Raw genomic sequence first — 24,889 nt, 5'->3', positions numbered from 1 at the left:
GCCGCCGAACTTGCAAATTTTGTAATCTGTGTAGTACAGACTTATACCAAAGGTGGGGTTCCTATTGCCAGGAGGACAAGGTTGTTGTAGTCTCCCAAAGGTTACTGCACACAATATTGCCTAACAAGATGGAAAACAGGGAACTATCATACAAGATCGTGCACAGGCCTTACTTACTCTGGGCAGGCATATAGATCACAGCTCAAGAGTTGACATGAATGCTGGAAAAAATGTCAACACGCGCCATATGCTATGGGCCTATCCTGTAATGGACAATGTCTAGGGGTGGGTTTGAGAAAAATATACAGGTCGTTTCAGGAGCGCAATATCAAAGACCTAGCAGTTGTATTTGCTCCAAGGTGGGGTTCATTGTTAAACATTAAAGTCACTGAAAACAAGCGGCATAGTCGGGGCTCTTTGTGCCAGGAAAAGCTATAGTCATGACTCAAAAAAAAGAAGGCACCTTGATGAAGACAATTGTTAACGGTTCTATATCATTTGCGCACATCAGATCATACAGGGTTGAGGAAATTATGTTTCCCAAAAAGGATTGATACTTTGAGGAACATTCATGAAGTGCTCACATGATCCATATGTTACTGGAAAAACTAGATAACCCTACATAGAGGAGCACATGTTTGAACAGAACTGAAGTGGGACCAGGAGGCAGCTATGATCACATTGTTAATGATGGGTTTTATGATGATATCATCATTCTTTATTTCAGAATAAGAAATTCCATAAAAAACTCAAAATATTAAAAGCACACAATAGATAAAGCTAATTACATCAGATGAAAAAGATTTTAAAACATGAATTACGAACCAACACATTTCGGGACACATATATAAGCAACGATCAATTCAATGGCCCTCATTACGAGGTTGGCGGTAAGGGGTTAACAGTGCCGATAATGGTGCCGCTGCCATTAACCCCTTACCGCCCTATTGAGAGTCTGCTCATAGGACCCGCAAAGGGCCACTGGGTTAAACCAGGCGCACTTAGCGGGTCCCGCTAGCCGACCAGGGAGCTAACAACGGGCCTGTTATTAACCGGGCCCTCCAAGGTTGGAATGGCCCGGTATTTCCCCATTCAGGGAACCCGGACCCGGTATGCAGTATGGGGGTAGCCATGGCGCTAATAACACCATGGCTATCTCCAACCTCGTAATTGACCCCCAATAAATGAATGACTTAATAAATTCAATTTCAAACTCAACTTAATGCAGATATCATATAATTGTCCGTACAGTGACATGTTTTATACTTTCCTAATGAAAGCAAAAGACTGTGTGGTACCACGTGATCTAAATCCGTGGTTATCTAATAGATCACACATAAAATCCTCTCAAATGAATATACAAGATAAAACATAATATGTATCAGTGTTTCTAGATCTCCAGACCCACAACGGTATAGCATATCTGCCTGTTGCAATGCATCTCTCTATCAATTATAGTCATCAGCAGAAGCAGAGAGTCTCAAATGAATTAAGACACCTATACCTCCTGTTAGTGACCATTGACAAAGTCTGCCTCTCCACTAGTGGGGATTAACGGACACCCTACATAACTCAATAAGACTAACCAAGCAATTCCATCACACTGTGCACATCTGAAATTATCACTCAGAATCACCCCAGTCTAGCTGTATTATTTACCCAAAGAGACAACCAAAAAACAATTAGGTATAGAGACCAAAAGGTAGTAAGAGTGGTATGAAGGCCAAGGAGTCGGCCAATAAAAGTATTTTCCATTTTCTTTAACCACAGGAAACTGAAGAAGTTTCTTGGGACTTCCCTAATAACAAAACCTGTCATCACATTTTGTGCACTGATGAAGGTTTTCAAATTTTTGATTTCTTTGCTGATTAATAAGAGAATATGTTTAAATGAAGCTTTCAGCCACACCCTCACTACACCAATGGGGTTTCTACCCTGTATTTGTTCTCTTATGGATAGTAAGATGTTGATTCCTACTGAAGCTCCTCCCATTGTTTATGCAGTGATGGTATCCTCCCCTGTATGCATTCTCTGGTGGAGAATAAGATTCGCCTTCCGAGTGAAGAATTTCCCACATTCAGTGCACCTATGAGGCTTCCCCCCTGTATGTGTTCTCTGGTGGATAGTAAGATGTACCTTCCGACTGAAGCATTTCGCACATTCCGTGCACCTATGAGGCTTCTCCCCTGTATGTGTTTTGAGGTGGCCATTAAGACTTCCCTTGTCAATGAAACATCTCCCACATTCAGTGCACTGATATGGTTTCTCTCCAGTGTGCGTTCTCTGGTGGCAAGTAAGATTGCCCTTACAATTGAAATGTTTCCCACATTCAGTGCACTGATAAGGTTTCACCCCAGTATGTGTCCTCTTGTGGAGTGTAAGTTGTCCATTTTGCCTGAACCTTTTCCCACATTCAATGCATTGATGTGGTTTTTCACCTGTGTGTAATCTGTGGTGCAAGGTAAGACTTCCCTTCTCACTGAACCATTTGCCACATTCACTGCACTGATGCGTTTTCTCCCCTGTATGAGTTCTCTTGTGAATTATAAGAGTTCGTGGTGCTGCAAAGCTTTTATGACATTCCGTGCACTGATGAGGTTTCTCACCCGTGTGTGTTCTGAGGTGCATAGTAAGACTTTCCTTCCGGCCAAAGCGTTTGCCACATTCAGTGCATGGGTGGCTTTTCTCCCCAGTATGGGTTCTTTGGTGGAGATCTAGATTTGATTTTACACTGAAGCTTTTCCCACATTCAGTGCAATAGTGAGGTTTCTCTCCTGTATGTGTTCTCAGGTGCTTAATAAGACTTCCTTTCTCACTGAAGCTTTTACTACATTCAGTGCACTGGTGCGTTTTCTCCCCTGTATGCGACCTCTGATGTTGAATAAGATGTTTCTTCACATTGAAGCATTTGCTACATTCAGAACATTTATGAGTTTTCTCCCCTGTATGTGTTCTGTGGTGGACGATAAGCGTTCCCAACTGGCTAAAGCATTTCCCACATTCAGAGCACTGGTGAGGTTTCTCCCCTGTATGTGCTCTCTGGTGCAGCATAAGATGTTCCTTGCGACTGAAGCTTTTCCAACATTCTGTGCACTGGTGAGGTTTCCCCACTGTATGCGTTTCATGATGGTGCGTAAGCAGTCCCTTCTGACTGTTAAATAAATATTTCTTCTTTGCCATTTGTAGTTTTGTACTGATATTTTTTTGTTATACCTACCTTAAATAAAAACCTGTCAGTTTTGATCATGTACTTTGCTCTTCTTGCAAGTACGACATGTAGATTGTCTCGGGGTTGTGCTTCAGTTTATCTAGCTTGAAAAATCCCTGATTTTCTTAACTCACACTGTATAGCCGACATCCTTTCCATATTCAGCAGGTTTTTCCATTCCTCAATGTCTTCTTCTAAAAACACAGCAATTTCATTTTTTGATCAATTAACATTTGCATTGTCCAACTCTGTCACCCAATTACAAGTGTCTTGTTGCTTTATCTGGTCACGCAGCCTTTACCTGGAGAAGTAGAAGAGGGTCATCTCATTAGTGTTTATATGCAGACTATCAGATCTCCTACACGAGACGCTTTGTGCGTGTGTAAATGCACTCTCATTTTCTTAACACAGAATGTGACAACAAATGGAATAATTTGAATGTGCATTATTGCCTAAAATAGGTTTTAAAAATAAACAAAGCAAAATAAATACAGCCTCCTTTTTCCAATAAAGTTCATGCCATTTCTACTCGTTCAGCTTTATTTGGCGAACATTATAAAACAAATAATCTCTCCGGTTCCATATAAGATTTTTGAGGACAGATGTCTGAAAATGAATGAAACCATTTCATGCATTTCCATATATATATCTTGTGTCCTGAACAGTCAGTTATTAAACATAATTTCCTTTAACAAACGTCCCGTGGTGGATTGTAGAAATGGGTTGTTGGTTTGATGGGATTTTTCCTAAAGCTTCTTACTTCTGCTCCATTTACCCACACCCGACTATCCACAACCTTCTGGTATCTGAAACGTTGAACTGTCTTATTGGCATTTTATTACCTGGAATGCTTCTATTAATGGCAATGCCAAGTGCAAGTTAACTAGTGCCCAGAAATTTCCCAAACTGCCATTGCCAACATGGAGCTAAAGTCCTACCAAACAAAAACAAGCAATGGCCAAGACAACCGTTTTGACTTTTATGTTGGCGTGGAAAAGGCTTTTCCAGGCACTGCCATAATAGTACTATCTGGCCATATGATGGAAACAGCTGGAAAATGGTGTTAGCACTACAATATACCATGACTGTGACTGGCAAATACCCATCTAATGCCTAAACAAGAGCCAACACTATTGGCTTTGCTAATGCTGGTTATTAACAGGTATTCTGTGCAAGGAACACATGACAGGACACAAATACGTATTACAAACCAAGTGCCTGAAGGCAGCACTTGGTTAAGACATTACTATTACACCAGGAGTTGGTTTATATTTGCAAATACACCTTTACCTTAAAAACATAGGCGTCCCCTTTAAAGCACACCGCTAACTCAAAGAGATCCTGGGGAGGGTCTTTTAGACGGGAAGGGGCTGATCGCTGATTGGTCATAGAAACTAGCATGGCCAAGGCTGGTCAATGGTGGATAATAATCCACACAATACCCACAGCATGTGTGGCCCCACCCCACCCCATCCCTCTCCGAGCTTCACCGATAGTTGCAGCTTATAGGCAGCACTTCAAGCATCACCCGATTGCTAGAACTGTCATTATTGTGCTACTTTTTAAACTTGTGAGTTTTCAAATGGCCATGCGTGAGGCCAGGCAGCCCTGTTTTACGATTTGGATACTGGAACATTTATTTTTTTCCTTGCCCCATTTTAAATTTAGGAAATCTACAAGTCCCAAAACTCCAAGAAAATAGAGGACTGGATGGCCATATCACGCATGGCCACACAAATTGAAAGCTCGGACTCGTGCATTCCTGCCTCGTCAGTAGAGTTATATATTTGAGCTTGGACTGCAATGTTATCAGTGAGCTCAAACGTACTTCAAGAAAGCATTTTGATTTGCCTCCATGAGCAAAGAAATGGTTAGGTTGAAATATTGCGATTTGCCCCTAGCCACTTTTCACCGCAATCTCCCATTCCAGCGTCTAAAACAGGGCACACTGAAACTAAAAGAAGTCATTGTAAATATTCAGTAAAGGTTATGGGAATTGTAAGGCTAGGGCATGTGGCCACTGAAAAAGCAGTTGCAGAAACATGTGGGCGCAGGCTCAGACAGGCTAGATACGGAGAACATAATAGGCAGAAAAGTCATTTGCATCAAACTCTGAAATATTCAAGGACATGAAAGGGTTTACCTTTTAAAAGATGCCACTGCGATAAACAAATAATTCTCTTCTGAAAATTAATATTGTGGCATTTTTTACCCATCATCTGCAAAGGGTTTGGGCCAATATACAAGAGAGGCATGCAAAAAAGGTCACGTTTAAAAAAGACAGGTTGATAATTCACTGCATATCACTTATTTATTAAGAAACAACATGATGGCCACTTAACTGGTTAGAAGTAAAGAATGCATGCACCCAATGACATGTAACGATGGTGTGCAGCGGGCAATGCCAGTGTAAAGCTCCCATGTCAGAACATGTGAGGAGCCTGAGAAAGGGAGATAAAACTGTGGCTTCATCAACGCTTGGTTTTAACAGGACTTCAGTGCAAGGAACACATAAATCATGGGGCTGAAGACACTCTTGCTTAACATTTTATTACACCAGTAGCACATTTTACAGCTGCAATTAAGTGATTAACACAGCAGACAACTTAGAAAGAATACTGGCAGGGCAAAGTTTGATGTTACTGCTTGATAAATATAGCTCAAAGAGAGCCCAGAAGAATAGTTTTTGTTTTGGGCGCGGAGGGATAATTACTAGGCGGAAATGGTGATAGATATTAGTTTGTCTGTGGGCAATCTATGGGTGTGTAAATACCCAAATAAGGCCTGCAAGCTATGTGTCCTTCCTCACATGCCATCCCCCTCCTAGCTGTACTCCAATGCAATATTTTTGGTTTATAGGTGGTGCTGAAGTGCCAGAAACAGCACAAACTAAAAAGAGAACCCTCTGCCAGAAATGACTTAAGTCTCTTTAAATATTACTTTACTCACTGCATCAGTTGCACTTACATTTGAAGACACTGGTCTGTTTTCCTACAGATAATGTCATTGCATTTTGCAATAGAAAAAAAAGAGGAGATGTATAGTCTGTACACCATTATAAAATCATTCTTGATAAAACTTGCAAGCGTGAAACACATGTCAGCTGTGTGTGCACATTTACTGGTATAAAGTGCCATGGCGCGAAAGTGAAAACGGGTCTACAACTGAATAATAATTGGCAAAACGAAAGGTGTATATTGCTGCCCACGGCCTGATTGTACATGGACACACCCAACACCAAACTGTGATGATGTGTGTGAAAACCACACAAGTAAAACACAACCAGGCCTAGCTTTATTTTGTGAAGATGCTGGATTTCCTAGTATCCAAATAGCGTACTCAAATCACTTGCATTTTCCAATCCAATGTTTACAAGCCTTCCCCCTTCCCTCACACATTTCCTTTATAAAGTAGGTTTTCTGAAGTGTTGAAAAATGAAAGAACAAATCTAACTTTCCATCTAACCTGAGAACAGGATTACTGTTTCACAACCACTGCACCCATCAAACCTCTACAACGACAATCATGCAACCTTCATTATATCTACTTTTCTACAAAGTCGCCACCCACATCAGCTGCTTAAACACACTGCGGAGCATGCCCGCTACACTGACAGAGGTTACCTGCTTATTCAAAATGTCTAAGGTTGGCGGCATCAGCTTGCCCGTGAAGGCTGCTAACCTTTGGAACTCCCTGCCACACCAGCTGAGAGCCGACCTCCCTTACTCCTTCAGAAAGAACCTCATTAATCACCTCAACCTGAATGAGAACTAGTTACTAGTGCCCTGCAACTATGTTACGTCAGCACAACCTACTGCTAGATTGTAAATTGTGTATAGTTCCAACTACCTAGGTGTAAATTATTCTGCCTCTACGTGCAACTTAAGTCTTGTATATTGTATTATATCAGATGTAATGTCGACATTTCGTATTTTGCCTGTATATGTGTAACATATGTAAGCTTCGCATAACCTTCTGCGCCCTCCTACTCCTGGGTCTGGTGCGCTTTATAAATGCAATAAACAAACAAACAAACATGCCCGTTACACTGACAGAGGTTACCTTTTAATATCCAACACATGCATGTTACACTGACAGAGGTTACCTGCTAATATCCAACACATGCACGTTACACTGACAGAGGTTACCTGCTAATATCCAACACATGCCTGTTACACTGACAGAGGTTACCTGCTAATATCCAACACATGCACGTTACACTGACAGAGGTTACCTGCTAATATCCAACACATGCCCATTACACTGACAGAGGTTACCTGCTAATATCCAACATATGCCTGTTACACTGACAGAGGTTACCTGCTAATATCCAAACATGCGCGTTACACTGACAGAGGTTACCTTCTAATATCCAACACATGCGCGTTACACTGACAGAGGTTACCTGCTTATATCCAAAACATGCCCGTTACACGGACAGAGGTTACCTTTTAATATCCAACACATGCATGTTACACTGACAGAGGTTACCTGCTAATATCCAACACATGCCTGTTACACTGACAGAGGTTACCTTTTAATATCCAACACATGCATGTTACACTGACAGAGGTTACCTGCTTATATCCAACACATGCCCATTACACTGACAGAGGTTACCTGCTAATATCCAACGTATGCCTGTTACACTGACAGAGGTTACCTGCTAATATCCAAACATGCGCGTTACACTGACAGAGGTTACCTTCTAATATCCAACACATGCGCGTTACATTGACAGAGGTTACCTGCTAATATCCAACACATCTCCGTTACACAGACAGAGGTTACCTACTTCAATCCAACACATGCCCGTTACACAGACAGAGGTTACCTGCTAATATCCAACGTATGCCTGTTACACTGACAGAGGTTACCTGCTTATATCCAAAACATGCGCGTTCCACTGACAGAGGTTACCTGCTAATATCCAACACATGCCCGTTACACTGACAGAGGTTACCTGCTAATATCCAACACATGCCTGTTACACTGACAGAGGTTACCTGCTAATATCCAACACATGCCTGTTACACTGACAGAGGTTACCTTTTAATATCCAACACATGCATGTTACACTGACAGAGGTTACCTGCTAATATCCAACACATGCCTGTTAAACTGACAGAGGTTACCTGCTAATATCCAACACATGCACGTTACACTGACAGAAGTTACCTGCTAATATCCAACACATGCCCATTACACTGACAGAAGTTACCTGCTAATATCCAACATATGCCTGTTACACTGACAGAAGTTACCTGCTAATATCCAAAACATGCCCGTTACACGGACAGAGGTTACCTGCTTATATCCAAAACATGTGCGTTACATTGACAGACGTTACCTGCTAATATCCAACACATCTCCGTTACACAGACAGAGGTTACCTGCTTATATCCAAAACATGCGCGTTCCACTGACAGAGGTTACCTGCTAATATCCAACACATGCCCGTTACACTGACAGAGGTTACCTGCTAATATCCAACACATGCCTGTTACACTGACAGAGGTTACCTGCTAATATCCAACACATGCCTGTTACACTGACAGAGGTTACCTTTTAATATCCAACACATGCATGTTACACTGACAGAGGTTACCTTTTAATATCCAACACATGCATGTTACACTGACAGAGGTTACCTGCTAATATCCAACACATGCCCATTACACTGACAGAGGTTACCTGCTAATATCCAACATATGCCTGTTACACTGACAGAAGTTACCTGCTAATATCCAAAACATGCCCGTTACACGGACAGAACACATGCCCGTTACACAGACAGAGGTTACCTGCTTATATCCAAAACATGCGCGTTCCACTGACAGAGGTTACCTGCTAATATCCAACACATGCCCGTTACACTGACAGAGGTTACCTGCTAATATCCAACACATGCCTGTTACACTGACAGAGGTTACCTGCTAATATCCAACACATCTCCGTTACAGACAGAGGTTACCTGCTTATATCCAAAACATGCCCATTACACTGACAGAGGTTACCTGCTTATATCCAACACATGTCCGTTACAATGACAGAAGTTACCTGCTTATATCCAACACATGCCTGTTACACCAACAGAGGTTACCTGCTTATATCCAACACATGCCTGTTACACCAACAGAGGTTACCTGCTCATATCCAACACATGCCCGTTACACAGACAGAGGTTACCTGCTTATATCCAACACATGTCCGTTACAATGACAGAGGTTACCTGCTTATATCCAACACATGCCTGTTACACCAACAGAGGTTACCTGCTTATATCCAACACATGCCCGTTACACAGACAAAGGTTACCTGCTTATATCCAACACATGCCCGTTACACAGACAGAGGTTACCTGCTTATATCCAACACATGCCCGTTACACAGAGGTTACCTGCTTATATCCAAAACATGCCCGTTACACTGACAGAGGTTACCTGCTTATATCCAACACATGTCCGTTACACTGACAGAGGTTACCTGCTTATATCCAACACATGTCCGTTACACTGATAGCAGTTACCTGCTTATATCCAACACATGCCCGTTACACAGACAGGTTACCTGCTTATATCCAAAACATGCCCATTACACTGACAGAGGTTACCTGCTTATATCCAACACATGTCTGTTACAATGACAGAGGTTACCTGCTTATATCCAACACATGCCTGTTACACCAACAGAGGTTACCTGCTTATATCCAACACATGCCCAATACACAGACAGAGGTTACCTGCTTATATCCAACACATGCCCGTTACACAGACAGAGGTTACCTGCTTATATCCAACACATGCCCATTACACAGACAGAGGTTACCTGCTTATATCCAACACATGTCCGTTACACTGAGAGGTTACTTTCTTATATCCAACACATGCCCGTTACACCAACAGAGGTTACCTGCTTATATCCAACACATGCCCGTTACACAGACAGGGGTTACCTGCTTATATCCTACACAGATTACTTAATCAGTGCCTGCGCTACTATATACTCCAGATATACTCCCAAACTTGAACAACTTACACAACTTTTACATCACCAATAGAGCTCACCGTCTCCTTCTTCCATCACAGGCTCAAAATTGATATATGCCGTCAAATGTGAACACACCATTAAAGAGAAGCTAGTCCATGCAATTCACAGCAGTACTATCCCCACTGAACAAGCACTAGGTCTTCCCTTGGCCTCAGCAGTAGGTCATAAAGACACATTAATTTGGCGCTTAAAGCATTTGACCACATGTCAATCAAAACATCTCATTTACAGCATCACATGCCCATGCAAGCTATGCTACATAGGAATGACAACACACACACACATACCTAGGAACATAGATCAAGGATTCAGACTTCCAAAGCCCCCCAGTGCCTCATTTCTGAGACCACTGCCAAGACCTTCAATGGTTCATTATCCACCGTCTACTTCCAGATGACAACTATACGGTTGCCATCTTCTCAAATTAGAGCAACGCTGGATCCACAGACTTCTAACACATATTCATGGGTCAACGAATATCTACAACAGAATTCCCTACCATACCATATTCTGTCATTTTCATCACTCCACATCATCTCCACTGCACCATGTGCTCACTCATACCTTCATCTACATCCTACTAATGGCCTGTCTTTTATTCCCTAGCATGCCATATTCTTCCATGATCATTTACACAGATCATTTTCATCACTCCATATAATCTCCTCTGCACCGTGTGCTCACTCATACCTTCATCTACATCCTACTAATGGCCTGTCTTGTACCGTCTTTTTGTAAATGGATTTCCAAAAAGTATTTTATTAAATGTTTTATTTTTAAATACGCTTCTTTATCTGAAATATCCTTTGGTGTATTTCCTACTACCTCTTGAATACTCACCAACAAGCGTTGCAGTCACAGAATTTGACTAGCAATCCACTACTCCACTTCTGAATATGGCACCCGTAGTTCACTGGATACCAGAAACCTCATGTTACGGTGGAGCCTGCCATGTTGTTGAGCTGGCCCTCACACTTCCACCAGGTTATTCAAACACGTGACTTGGTAGCACCAGCCACGCTGCCGGTTATACCTTAAAAGGAACAAATGCTGACTGACTACATCGCCACCGTAGTGTATATTTCAAAACATGAGCCGATTTCAACTGAGATTGTTCATGACAGGTTGTTTCAACCAAAGGGCCTATTGTATACATCTTTTGTACCCATGATGTACACCATCTCCTTAAGCACGTAACCTCATGCCCCTTTACTTCATAAACCAGGGATTTATGATCTATTCTCAACCAGCACTACAAAAAGCCAAAAGGTAGACCGGCAGGAGGATCACTGATAGCTTTAAAAAATTTGAGAATTGCAGAGTTCAAAAAGCTCTACAATGCTGAAAGGGGCATTCAAGTTTGTAGAGCATCAGTGAAAAACCAGAATTCTCCTTTCAAGTTGATGTGTATAAATATTTATTGGAACCCTGCCTGCTCCATATTGCAGGACTTCCTCAATGACCTGGCAGAGATACTAGAAAGAATAAAAAACGGAATTTGGTGGGATGCATGTTATCCTGTGGGGAGATTTCAATTCTCAGTGTACACTGCTGCTAAAAAAGAGGTTCAATCGAGAGATCTGGCAGAATAACAGAGAAAGGGAGAAGGTGGGTAGACTTTATGGCAGGCTGGGATCTAAAAATGTCCAATGGGTCATTACCCGGGGATACTCCGGCTGCTCCGACTCGTCATCGGGGCTCATCAGCCTCAATAATTGACTATCTATTCCTCTCAGTTAATTTGTTCAAACACAATGTATCTCTGAAAATAGAGCGGGAATGGGGTAGCGATCACTCACGGCTGGAGCCAACCTTCACAGATATAGCCCCTCACAGACAAGAAATACAAAAACAAATCGCTACAGAATAGGAAAGGAAGGATTCAGCTCATTAAGTACAAAGGGGATGGGGAAGACTTAAATAGCTATTTACGAGATGTGCCAGAGATTTGTCTTCGAGAGAACTGCAGACTGGAGTCCTTCATCAAATTTGTTTGGTCCACATGCCCCCCGATAGTAGGAAGAGGGAATAACAAGCAGGTCTACCGTCATGCTTATGATGCAGATACTGCATCTAAAAAAAAGTACTAAAGCAGAGTCTTAGAAGAGTAAAGAGGATGGACATAAGTGGGGAAGAGAGGAAAGGAGTGTCGAAAACCCTTCTACAAGACTATAACCACTGGTCAAAAGATAGAAGAATAACGCGTCTCCAACATGATGGTGAACAGATGTTGTAGTTAGTGAATAATAGGAATTCTAAAAACTTCTGTTCTGTCATTAATCAGCTGGAAGGCAATCCTAGTAGTGACCTATGTAATTTAGTATAGGAAGGATGGTGGATGGACTATCATTCGAAGATCTTCAAAGAACCAGAAGGGTCCCTATACGTTCCAGTTGTAAATTCAGTATGGCAACTCAACTTTGATGTACAAATAGTGACAGATTTGATTGTGAGTGGTGTCGCCTCCAAGGCAGCGGGGCCTAATGGGCTAACTTACCAGGTTCTGAGAAGCAACCCAATGTTTTGGGGGAATTTGCTGTTTTGGCTGTTCAAGGAAATTTTGAGGAGCCAAGGATTCCCAAGTTCGTGGAAATCAGCAGTCATCATACCGCTGCTCAAGGGGGGCGATCGGAGCAATCGCTGCAAATTATCGTCCGATCGCCTTCCTGGACATAGAAAGTAAAATCTTTATGGGAATCCTATTGGGTGAAATTGAAAAATGGGTGAAAGAAACAAAGATCCTGTCAAAACTGCAACAGGCTTTAGAAAGGGGCTGTCTACAGCACTAAATGGAGTGACACTCAAAATCCTAAGGGAAAAGTCAGGATGTAAGGGAGGTCGGCCACTTTTTGGGGCATGGGTAGACTTCTCAAAAGCGTTTGATAAGGTCAACAGAAACCGCTTGTGGTTAAAGTTGAGGGCTTGGGGTATGCCTGAGGGGCTGTTGTCGAGGTTGGTGGAGCTCCATAAGAACACTACAGTGAGGGTCCGCCTGGATAATGAGGGAAGGCTATCTGAGCCCATTAAGGTTGAAAGAGGGGTCCGGCAGGATGCCTAGGGGCACCCCTCTTCTTCAATTTATACCTGGAAGATCTACAACCAGCAGCGTTGGCCAGCCAGTGATTAATGGGAGCACAGTGCACTGGCTGCCCTACGCCGACAACGTGGACCTGCTGGATAGTACAGCGGTGGGACTACAAAGTCTATTGAATAAACTTGAATGTTATGCAAGAGAGAGAATGGCCTATCCCTGAATCCTGCCAAATCCAGGAGTTTGGTCTTTAAACATAGTCAAAAAAGATCACCTACTCTTGTTAGGAGATGGGAGGGCAAAACATAGAGGTCTTGACATAACTGGGTTATAAAATCTATGCCTCACCAGCCAACTATAAGGGGGAACAGGATACACAGTTAGAATTCATGCAGCTAATCCCTTATATGAATAAAATTGCAACGAAATACTGCTAATTTTCCATCATGCCTTTGATAAAATACTATCAGTCAAAAGTAATTCCAGTTGTTTTGGATGGATTAGAGGTGAAAACATCATTATGGCAAGCAAACTGGCTAAGATGGGAAGGTCTTATTTGGAAGAAGGTGCTCGGCCTCCCGGCTAGCCTCCCGGTCTCCTGGATTAGATTTGAACTGGGTTTGAGATCCCTCAAGATTCAAGCGGACTGGAAGTTAATCTCCCTCTTCTGGTTCATCAAGACAGCGCAGGAGGATACGCTTTATATGGACATCAAAACCCATATGGAAAATAACAGATCAAAAATGCTGACAAATTTAAGGGCTTTGGTTGAGGAGGTATTAACTAAAGCTGTTACAGACCTTAAGACCCAAATCCAGAACCCATTAAAGGCAAAATAATGATTAGATACAATGTATTGGATCCTCACAATTGATGATATGCCCTCAAAGACGGATGCAAATTCCTTTCTGAAAGCGGACAAAAAAATTGGGCAAAGATAGAAAAATATTTAGTGAGATTCCCCGACTGCAATATAAGAAAAACATTCCTCAGATTGAGACTGAATATAGTACAAACTGGGGCAGTGCTTTCAAGAAGAGGAATGAGGGAGGCCACCAAATTTTGCTGTTCAAGATGTAAAAATCCAAAGAACCAAACTTTGAAACATCTCCTAATGGACTGTGAAGGATCCTGGGATTTAAGATCTTGTTTATTCGACAGATTTGGTATGAATTTGGGTAGACTAGTTCCATGCACATTCTGGGACTGGCTAATAGCAGGCCACAACCAGGCTCGTACAATTGCGGTGGTTCAGGTGTTGGAAGGTTTCAATCTGGTGTTTTAGTGGGATTTTACCATCAGCAAAGACTAGATGCCTAATCAGAGGTTCATCATCTCAGATGGATGAATGTTGATAGAGAATGTACCATCATTTGCTCTAATCCGTCCACACTGAGTGTTCTTATTTTTTTTTTTTAACAGCGGCAGTGGATTTACTGCCACCATGTTTTCCGGACCGGCTAACTTGTAATGAGGCCCATTGTCTTTTTAATTCATATGTATATGTATAAGGTTAAATTAACCAAATTTATTTAAAAAAAATAAATTAAAAAAACATTGGTATTTCTTCTCCCAAATAGAGATAGCCGCCAGGTCCAGTAATTTTATTCACAGGTGTTCCTTGACTTACACACAATACACATTTTTGTCTACCTGCCTCTTAGCGCTACACTACTGCATGCCGTTCAATTTGTTAAAGTGCAGATAAGTTCTAGTCCATCCATCAGGTAGTCTATCTGTGATCATTACCATTTTCTACTGCCACTGAGCACCTCTTCAATTGCTTTAGATATTAATGTTTCATTTGTTCAGATCTACAGACTGACCTATGTGATAACACTTTGTTTGGAATTAATCTCCATTGACTGCAGTTTATGTGGAACTGAATGGACATAAAGTACCAACCAGTACTTAGAGTTTTCTCAATGTCCTTAAGACACTTAAGGATCCACATAGGAGGAAGAGGGGGAAGTAGAGGGAAGGAAAGCTGTGTGTCATCGGCAAAACACTGAACATGAGGCGAGAAGGAGATCAGGTGAGCAAGAGGGGCGAGATAGAGATTGAAGAGCCAAGGCGATGGGATACAGCCCTGGGGGACACCACAGGTAGAGTGTGGAGGAGAAATGGCACAGTTCCAGCTGGGAAGGGCAGTTAGTGAGGAAGGAGGTCAACCAGTCCAGTGCCTGGTTAGCGATGCGAGGGTGTCGCAGAGTCGATTTATGAGAATGGAATGGTTGCCGGTGTCAAAGGCAGAGGAGAAAGACAACAGCAGGAGGGTTGGAGTCGAGATTTGCAAGCATGGTTTCACAGGTGTTCGGGAGAGCAGTTTGTGCCTCTGGATGCCCAGAATCCAGATTGATGGTCATGAAGGCAACCAACAAGATCAGTGTGGAGGGTCAGTTGGGGTAGGACCAACCTTTCCAAGTGTTTACCCAGGAAGGGAGTTACAGAGATAGGGCGATAGTTAGCCGGGCAGTAGGGGTTAGCAGAAAGATTTTTTAGAAGTGGGTGCACTAGGGAGTGCTTGAGGGATAGAGGGAAAGAAGCAGTGGCAAAGGAGTGGTTACAGAAGTCAGCAATAGCTGGGGCGAGAGAGGAAATGTTGTCCCCGATGGTTCTGGAGGAGCAGGGGAGCACCTGTTTGGAAGAGGCCTTCATAGAGCGGACCACTTTAGAGACCTCATCCGGTGCAATGGCCAGTAGGGAGGAGAGCGAAGGGGGTGGGAGTAGGGTGCCAAGGGAGGCAGGGGAGTGGCCTTGGGAGAGACCCCAAGCCTACAGATGAGGCATTCAAAGGAGAAGTAGGATTTAGTAGGAATGGTGGAAGCAGGGGCCCACTCAGGAAAGATCAGGGCCACTCCACCTCCAGGTCTGTTGGGCCTGGGTTTGGAGAGGATTTTGTAGCCCTCAGGAGTGTCAGAGCAGTGACAGAGCTGGCATTGAATTAAGTCTCAGTAAGAGTGAGAACGTCCAGGTCAAAGTCTTCGAGAAGGAGACAGATGTCAGAGGAGTGTTTGACAGCAGAGCGGGCATTCAGAGTAGCTAAGTGAAGCTGGTTACCACCTTTGCAGGTTTTCCAAGGGAGTGTACAGGGGCTTTGGTACTCCCATCGGTGGTGGTGGAGAAGTGAGAGATAGGAATCAAGGGTGGCAGGAGAAGGGAAGAAGTTAATGAGAGAAAGCAGGTGTCGTCAAGATGGAGAAAAGTAGGTTGAGAACCTTGGGCCATGATAGTGCCATTGTGATAAACATTAATGATACACCTATAGGATGAGAAGTATGCCAGTAGTACTTCCCCCACCTGGTGCCACCATTAATGGGTAAGGAGGTAAAAGAGTGGAGACCAGGTGGGGGGTCAGTGAAGAGGATGTCCGTAAACATCTGTCTGGAAGTGGCATTGAAGTAGGCCTGGATTAGAGTACAGGAGATCCTTTTTGACTTTTTTCTTACAGATTTTGAGAAAGGTAGGATAAGTGATAGAATAGCAGTTAGAATACGTAGGGGAAATGGCGTGGCATGGGGGTAGGGGAGAGAGATAAGCAGGGATGCTGCACAGTGCATGGGAATTCACCAAGAGGCATAGCAGCCAGGCAGGCACAGAGGAGGAGGTGTGCAAGGAAGGCAAACAGTGCACAGAGTAAAAAGCACACCTAGATTCAAAATTGCCAAAAAGCACTAGAAACAGCACAAAATGGAGGATGCACAAAATGGAGGATGCGGGAATTTTAAAAGCACACCTAGTAGATCTTATATCCTACCAGCTCGGCACACTCCACTACCAAGTGTAGGATTCCTTTTATCAGTTACAGGGTCCTTTGACCCTCTTGTTCCCAGTCTCTCATATCGGTGCGAGTGCCAGACTCGCAAAGGTGGCGTGGTTCTCTCTCCTGCCAAGCCAGTCATTTCTCATGGATTGCCTCACTCTTTTCTCTCACAGGGTCCCAGACCCTCTTACTCTCCGGTGTGGATTCCTGACTCGCACTGCTGCATTGTATCCATTTGGTTCACTCTCCTGCCAAGTATACAACTCTCTCGTTTTCTTCAGGATCCCAGACCCTCTTACTCTCGGGTGTGGATTCCTGACTCGCACTGTTGCATTGTATCCGCTTGGTTCATGCTCCTGCCAAGTATACAACTGTCTTATTTGCTTCAGGGTCCCTGACCATCTCTTCTTGGTTTATGAGCTCAGCCCATTGTTCCCCCAGACCTCTCTCAGCTCACGGGCAACCCGCGTACGTTAGTTTTCAAAAATATAAATTGATTTTTTTATAACGCGCTTAATACCAAAGAGGTTTCTAAGCGTAGACACAGGATTGGAAACTGTGTTGCTCTGCGTTGTCTTGACGAACGCATTGCCACGGACCTATACTACCCATGTCCATTCTGGATGCTTCAGTAGCATTCGAGCGTCCAGCAGGGTCTGCAGCGCTCTGCAGACTGAAGCCTTCATCTGGCTGCGTGTTCTGCCTCTCCCACGATTCTCTGGGTCCTGCGGCTCATGCCGGCTGCTTCTGTGCTCGGCTCCCACTATTCCTCTGCAGGGGACGGCTCTCTCCCTTGCACGCGTCTCATGCGGTTCAGTTTGAGCCCGAGCTTGGACTCAATCGAAACTCCCACATGGGATTGATGTACTGCTTTAGGCCCATCACTGGCCTCAATCAATCACTATCAATCATCAAGATGCTAGACCGCTTGTTCTGCTTCTCACAAATGATCCTTGGGCTCACGGCTATCTTCTTCGTCCCAGTACCAGCCATGAAGCTATAAACATCATACTGTAGTATTCAATGCATCATTTGGTCGTCTGTACTCCTCAAAGACCTGCTGTAAGGTCGTCATGGCACCTTACAGATTTAAGACCTTTCTGTAGGGCTTGCAAAACGATGAATAGGTTTGCTTTTCGGAATAGGTATTCTTGATGAAGATCGAGTCTCAGTGGATTCTCCTTCTGCACCTGATCAAGAAATGAAGATATGGGGCCTCATTACAACTCAGGCGGTCCGGAAATAACGGTGGCGGTAAACCCGCCGCCACCGTTGTTTCCGGACCGCCTGATCCCGAATCCTGCAGGCAGTAGGTGATGTTCCCGCCAGGTCTGACCTGGCGGGTTTAACACTGCCCGCCTGCAGGCGGACGAGGTAACACCGGCAGCATTACGAGATGCTGCCAGTGTTTCCATGATCCCCATTCCCATCGAGTCCCATAGGACTCAATGGGAATGGGGATTAAAACCATTCAGCCTCCGTGATTCCCGGAAAACCGGGGTTGTAATGCCCCGGTAATTCCGGGAATCACAAAGGCGGAATGGTAATACGAGTCCGGCGGTAACCAGGCGGTTTTACCGCCGCGGTTACCGCCGGACTCGTAATGAGGCCCATGGTGTTGATGACGGCTTGTAAACGTGCACCCCTCCAAGTCAGGTCGATTGCCATGTCTTGAGCGATACGTTTCGCAGACAACGACGCCGCCGCAGAGGCCTTCCGCTTTTCGGACCAGCCCCCTTAGCTACTTCCTATAGGGTGGAGCTTGCCGGATTCCTTTCCGCTGGGACTCCCCATCCCGGCTTTGGGCCTCCACTCTTTGCCAATACCCTCGCCATTCGGGCACCCGCGCCAGGAAAGAAGGAACTCCTTACCTTCTTAGAGTGCTCTCTGTGGAGATCAGGTGCACTCTGTGAGGGCCAGGTCCTCCTCTGCCATTTCTCACGGCACCGGGACCCGGAGCCACTCCAGTCACAATCTCTGTAGGGCTCCCAGAGATGCTGCACGCCTGGTGGCAGGCCTGGCGGAGCTCGGACGCTGCTGGGTTCTTTTCAGTAACAGCTCCTGGGGACCGGAGCTGCACGCGTGGTTCCTCCGCCGGGATTTGTCCAAATCCTCGTTGCCAGTGAAATGGTTGAGGTAAGGCTGATGGGGGTCTCAATGAAGCTTTATTCGTGGACAAACCCCAGAACCTAGCAGGTCTCTTCTTAGAGCGGATAACTGTAAAGAACGTGGAAACCTGGACGTAGATAAAAAGTGCAAGGTTCCATTACAACACATTACTTATTGATATCTGGCTCAACTATTGCTTTTTCCTCTCTCTGGTAACAATGGTTATAATTGGCTTGCTTCAGAATTGCCTTGTCTTGGCAATGAGGTGTCAGTATTGCGCATTATTTACTTTTGCAACAACGTTGGCCATGATAGTAAGAAGTATAAACTTTGTCTTTTCACAAAGTTCTTTTTAGGCCAGTTAAATCTCTTTACATTAGTTTGGTATTCCAAATCATCATCAGTGGCCAGTGGTCGATTACGGAACGTACAGGAATTACCCGACAAAGGTGAACTCACCGGTTTCTGCACACGCGTCCGCTCGATCCGCTGCCACTGTTCATTCTGCCTATTCCGTTCGCTTCCCACGGCCCACACCTGTCGGGAAAGGAGCTTTCCTTGCTCCTAAAACACTCTGGAGCTCGCCAGCCACCAGAACACAGCAGAAAATAAGGAGAGCCTCTCTCCCCAGGGGGAAAGCTTTTTACAACATCGCTTCCCACTGCACTCAAGGCCATCAATATTGGAGACCCTCTCAGAACCGTCATCCGCTCCAAAGAGGCAGGTCTGGCATCTCTCTGTCCTTTCTTCTCCTGCTGAAACTGTGACTCGTAGTCTCTGCGACTACGCCACCTCACAGTTCTGCTTCTAATGGCCTGCACCTGAGCGGGCCCTATATATTCAAAGGTTCAGCTCAGGTGTGGGTCATTAGAACCACTAGACTGCATCTTGCAGCTCAGTGCCTCTGGGTCCCTCTTCCTTGTCCCAGAACCTAGTGCATTGTGGGACTTGGAAGTCCCCAATGTCCAGATTCTTTTCTTCTTCAAAAACACAAACTTCAATCTTATTGGATTCGTTTTGTTTATTAACTATATCCTTCGGGAAAGGTTTTAGAGGAGTTGATGTTCCATTCAAATGTAAGGGAAAATTACATTCAGCAGAAATCAGGGTGTTAAGGTTCTGATTCCCACATGATCTACAGGGGAAGACTATATAAGAGCTTTTACTACCATTAATGTGGGTAGCTTTGTGAAGGGACGCCTTACTCTGACAGCAAGCCATTAAATATTCTGGCATCATAGAGATCTCTCTCTCTCTCAAAAAATACTGTATCTCTCCTCACGGAGACCCCCTGTTCCTCTTGTCTTGTAGCCTTACTTGATCTCAGTTGAGACTTGTCTTGGTTGCTCCTGTAGAGTTCCTTGCATCTTCTACCACTCACAAGCCTCAGAGCTTGTGGCCCTATATTGATTCTACTTTTTCTACAAAAACTTCTAAAACATTGTGCAAGACTTTGACTCACCTGCAAGAAGTGCTTGAGCTCACCTAGACTTTTGCCCAATTGACATTGGCTTAGCCTGGCTCCCTGAATGACTCCTCTCCTCTGAGTGTGTCTTACCTTCCCTCGAGGAAAGGGTTAATAAGTACTTACCTGCTTCAGAATATTTGTGCGATCTCTTGTTTTATTCTGAAACCTCTTTACTTTAACACTCATCTCATTATTGCTCTAAATGTACCAGTGATACATTAAGGTCCACAGTGTCCTAGCTATTTAAGTCACCTGAGGGAGTAGTAAGTGTCTGTGTGCCATCGCAAATGGGTACTTGCTGATTTAGAGAAACTAAGTGTGTATTTTTGGAGTGTATTTGTGTGTTACTATTATATTGCCCCTTCTGAAGAAGGCTTATTCAAACTGACTTAAATAAATAAGACTTAAAACAAAGGTTGGGTCCCTATTGCCAGGAGGTCAAGGTTGCTGTAGTGCACCCAAAGGGTACTGCTCCAAATCTTGCATAATAACAGCACCCTCACATCGAATTTCGAACACTTGGCATTCCCAGGTCTGGAGTAGAGAGAGCGCCTGAACTGGAGTATACGTGGTTACTGTGTCGCCCACCTGTGGTGAAGAACTTTGCAGGTGCCTTGCTGCTGTGCCCCTCTGTGCCCTTCTGTGCCCTGAAGCCTGCTACATTGAAACTGTCCTGATCCATCCACCAGGAGTGGAGAAAACACCACTGTCCTGAAACGCTATGACTTCGCTGCTGAAAGCCGCAGAGCTGCACGACTGCCGCATTTGAACCTTCAACCGAAGTGGACTTGACTGCCGAAGTTTGGTCCGGAGTGTGCCGGGGGGGGGGGGGTCGGCGAGTACTTGCAACACTTACCGGTGGCCCCTAGCGCTTCCACCCACTTTAACGCACAAGAGTCCCCTGAGCGCCACTCTCCTTTCCACAGATAGCCTTAGCTATCAGACCCCTCCACGAATAGTGAGAACGTATTCCTCATTGTGTCACCCACCTTCCTGAGCTGCTACAGCCCCTGCAAGAGACCCTGTTTTCGCCCTTCTGTACCATCGCGTGCACCAGCATTTGAGAGTACATTGAGCGCTTGGCTCCTCTCTGCGTAGGATTTGAACGTTGCAGAACTGTAAGTGTATTGGCACCACTTGCTTCCTTTGCTTTCAGGTTGGGGACCCATTCTGTGCGTTTTACTTTTATGGCACTAGGAACTGTATATATGGATTCATTAGGATTGTGTTGGTTTAAAGGTATTACTGTTGATAATTACTGAGTGTTGAAACTCAAAAGCCTTGAATAAATGTATTTGTATTTTTAATATATACACACCTGACTGGGAGTGATTTGTAAGTGTCCTTTACTCTGTGTGCTCATTGAGGTCTTTCAGTCACCCTCACCCGTCCTCAGACCTAGTCTTGACCGCTGCCAATGCTACCTTGATTGGTCTGGCTTGTCCAGAAGGTTACCCTGTTCCAAGAAACTAGGCTGGCCTTCTGAACCTCTGCCCACCAGGTCAGAGTTCAGAAATCCTGACCTGGATGAAGCTCTTTTTGCTGCAAAAACTGGATCCCAGACTTCAGCAAAAACACCTTATATCCACTTGAAAAAGTCCTTTGAGGGGAAATTTAACAAGTGGGACTGGTGCAACAACTATGCCCATCACTTGACGTTAAAGGGATATGAGGTTGTGTCTCACGTGGCGCACCGTTACAGGAGGACCTCGTCATACCTATTATTGTGCCCAGACCCTGCAGTAAGACAATTTTTAAAACAGATTTGCACAAACCAACTATCTGTATTGTCTGTTCGAGTCCACAGATGCGCTTAGCCATTGAGGACCGGTTTTGTCGATCTGCGGGCTGCCAGACAAAACTGAGACCGTGCTGAGCCAGTGTGCGAAATTGGGCCACTTATATATGTGTAACCTTCGCAGCCATGTCCACAGGTACGAGGGAATTCTATTGAAACCCCTTTGGGATTACTACCTAAAAGCAGACAGTATCTCATTACAAATTGCCTTATATCAGGGCTGGCTGCAGGCAAAGTATGTATGATTACCACCACAGTCGCCTGACAAAGTGATCACCACCGTATAAGGCATTAGTAAGGAGAACTAAGTTACCATCAATGTTAGCGATTGTAATAACATGGTTCCACGGTTGTGACAGCACTCCACTAAGCCTGCTGTTGTTAGAGGAAACTTTACATAATGTACCACCCTGTAAGCTGGAGGATGTACTGACCTGACCCGGGAGCATCTGTGCTCGACAGACAGACGGGATAGTTGGGAAGGTAGCTAGAGATACACTCCTGACATGAATTGACTTGAACTGTACTCACAGAATGGAATACCAACTCAAGAAGGACTCGAATGAATTGCATGAAGGAATACTCTGGAAAGAACCTTATGAGCGATTAAGATTTCATGTCCTATGAGGTCTAATCTGATTAATTATGTTGTTGTTTATTATTGTGCATTACATAGTGCTATATTCAATTTATTAAATTATTTAATCAATTCAATGAATGTTGTTGATGCATATTCTACTCCATTGAGTTCACTTTACTTCACCTTGTTACACATTCATTACGCAGTGAAGATAATTTTAACTGGAAAAATGGTTTTGGCTTTGTTTTGCTCTAAAGTTCAAAATGAACTGAATCACAATAAAAGATTATTAAAATGGAAAAAAATGTAAATGGTCTTGGAACTGTCAGAATACGGAAGTAGTAAACCATTTTAAATATTTGGGCTCCTTCATTTATGCTACAAGAGGGAAGTTGGGGCCTGAGAGTGACCTTAAAAACAGAATTTTTAGCAGCAACATCTCAGTTGACGCAATTTATTATACATTTGGGAGGTTCTCGGCACTACTAATAATGAAATTATACAGACAAAAATGTTTGCCAATGCAAGTTTTTGGGGTACAATGCTATGAAGTAGGCATCCCATGAGCAAAATTGGAGGCATCAATGTGGAGGAAGGTGCTGCTCGCCTCCAAAAAGCTGTTCTATTGGTGGGCACTCTATGAACTGGACATTTAATGATTGGGGGCTACTACAAATATATGCTAACATAGTTGTATCCCTGCCGCGTCTTTCTTAACTCAATGTTGGGCAAAGGCACGTGAAGGGTTATAGACAAGTGGGTTCAATCCTGCATAGAATTGCTTGCAGAAATCGAGTAGTCAACGAATTGTCAGGTAATCCTAATAAAACCAAATTGAAGTTGTAATGATATGTATGGAACGAGCTCAGGGCAGAGCTTTTGGCCTGTTGCTGTTTTAATGACCACTTTGGTTGGTCAATAAAAAATGTTTAATGTGCTGGCGCCATATTTAAGGAAACAACCATCCAGAGATTTTTGTTTTAAAATGTTGAGGTTGAAGTTAAATCTACTCCCCACAATGGAGGTGCTGGGGATTAGGGGTAAAACACTTCTGTATATCATGCCCTGCATTGGCTTCCCTTCGGAAGGAAATCATTGTGATCTGCTCGACTGTAAATGAGATGTATCCTTTTGATGCTTCGTCCCCTCCCCTAGTGAGACCCCCAGCACTTCTTGCTGGACTTCTGGACCTTTTCCTTTAATCCTGAGTGAGTGGAGCCTTTTCCACTCATTCATTCTCAAGGACTCTTTGAACTCTTTCCCTTGTATTTTTACTGTCCCATGGAATCTATTTTCTCCATAACTCTTGAAGGCATCTGTGCTTTACTGCTGCTGCGGCACACAGCTCCATATGGGCAGTGTTGCTGGGGACCCTTAGGGACCTCCTTTGAGATTATTTAAATATCTTTAAATAACTACTTTTCTTAAAAGATAGAGAAATACTCTCCTAAATCTTGGCGATCGTAGAGATTGGCACACACCACCTACCCTCTACTCCTGTGACATTTTAGGCACATAGGACACTGTGTGCTGCCAGCCTTAACTAGGAGTTGGTCTAACAACTATTGTGTTCAATGTCCGTAGCTCGGTAGTGCACAAGAGGGACACCTGAGTACCAACTCAGGGGCTCCCTTCTTTATTTGCCATTTCTAGCATGGTTGTTCTTTGTTAGCCCTTCTACCATTCTGTGAGTGGGAGAAGGCCTGTGTGTGTGTGTGTTTTGCCTTTGGCAGAAACCCTTGGGTGTCCCCACCTAGGCTAGCGTATCTGGGCAGACAGGCAGGAAGTGGTGGAGGAGTCTTCCACACGCCTGTCCTTTGTCTGCCATCGTGCCTGAATGAGTCCAGCTCCTACCGGGGGTCTGGCTGTCCTGATTGGACAG

General features: G+C 44.1%; 1 pseudogene; it reads right to left on the bottom strand.

The window, feature by feature from the left end:
• Positions 1-682: 682 nt before the first annotated feature.
• Positions 683-24,889, bottom strand: part of LOC138570307 (zinc finger protein 182-like) — a 39,593-nt pseudogene continuing 15,386 nt past the window's right edge.

Source organism: Ambystoma mexicanum, chromosome 2q, assembly GCF_040938575.1.
Source record: "Ambystoma mexicanum isolate Mex_15411 chromosome 2q, UKY_AmexF1_1, whole genome shotgun sequence".
In the NCBI taxonomy this organism is placed as follows: domain Eukaryota; kingdom Metazoa; phylum Chordata; class Amphibia; order Caudata; family Ambystomatidae; genus Ambystoma; species Ambystoma mexicanum.
This window is presented reverse-complemented; position numbering and strand designations above follow the sequence as displayed.